Source organism: Chrysemys picta, chromosome 1, assembly GCF_011386835.1.
Source record: "Chrysemys picta bellii isolate R12L10 chromosome 1, ASM1138683v2, whole genome shotgun sequence".
Classification (NCBI taxonomy): Eukaryota; Metazoa; Chordata; order Testudines; family Emydidae; genus Chrysemys; species Chrysemys picta.
Genome location: NC_088791.1, coordinates 198,277,820 through 198,279,353, shown reverse-complemented (window position 1 = coordinate 198,279,353; position 1,534 = coordinate 198,277,820).

Here is a 1,534-nt window from a genome sequence, read left to right as displayed (position 1 = left end):
TAGCTTGATATATTATTGGTGGGGGTGGTAGCACTGCCTACGATTAAGGTTGCCCAACACTCTTCATTATAAGACCCTGTTTTTCAGTAATTTATAACTTTGCCAATCTCTAATTGCTTGAGTTGAAATTATCCATGCTGGGTGTCCGCCTCAGGCTGAATTTTTTGGAACATTTGAGCCAAAACAGTTCAACCATTTCTGAGAACAAGGCTAGGGGGAAAAAATCATTGTTTTGCTCAAGTTAAAAAATTCTGGTGACCTTTTCTTTGAACTGCTTGATCACCCCCATGCTTTAGAGAAGGAACTTGAAATTTGCAGAGGAGTGGCCTCTGTGTCAGGGATGTGTCTTTTACTATCCCTGTAAAATTCTGCCCAAATTTGGCCAAATCATAGTTTAGCTTTAGAAAAATCATAGTTCACACATGCTGAATAGAGACCTCAGATTTTAGCAGCTAAATTCCCTGATGATTCCATCTGCACTGACCATGCTATATCACAGGAGTTTCCCCACAATTGCAGCTTTGGATGGCTGTGGGCTGTACTGGGTACCACACACCTGAACACTTGAGGGTGTATAGCTTGTCTCTCCTGTGCTCCCAATGTCCCCCTTTGCTGTTTTTCACAGCTTCATCCAATCCATTCTCCTAAGGGTTTCCATTTGAATGGGGCATCATCAAGGTTTAACAACCTACATTGTCCCTGGTCTGGAAGAGAAGTGCTACAGCCCTGATGGCAGATGGTGGATTCTGCATACACAGAGCGATTCAATGATCCAGCAATTTCATAAAATCAACCAGAATTATTAAGTTGCACATAGATTCCCCAAGTTGTCACAAAGACGATACCCTTAAAGGGCTAAACATGGCAAGGCCAGAAGCCATGCACTGTCTAGGGATGTGGCATTTGCATGTACATTCCATTTTCTAATGCAAAACTTCATTTAGACTCAGTCAAACTCGGTCTCAGATTTCTAGAGGCACACACATGCTTTGCTAAACCTCTGTTGGCTGTAGTCATAATGAAATAACCCTATACTACCTGAGGAGAGTCAGTTGTGTTGTTTAATAAGGTATTTTCTCAACATTAAGACTAGGTTTTCCACCCCGCACCCTCACCCCTATTAATGACACATCCCAATGGGGAGGAAATGAAACCACATCAGGCCTTGTCAGAATGTAGCTGATCTATTATTAACCTGAATGAGTTACACCCTGAGGAATATTACACATTGCCAATTAAACTTGAATTAGTGAGAAGTGTCCCCACCCTAGCAATAAAACCAAAACCCTGCCTAGCACCTAATACCAACCACCTGCACCCATACACAGTACTTCCATCAGCCCTACTAATGTGCCCTTCAGCCTCCTCATACAGCACCAGAGCTCCCACATTTAGCCCCTGTTGTTCTGTCCCCCACCTTCAATCCCCAGCAAGGTTGAGAACCACTGGATTAAAGCATTCAAAAGTATCAATGACATTTGGTGAGCAGAATGTTGTTTGTTCAGATTCTCAGTAAATAGAATGGGAGTTAGTC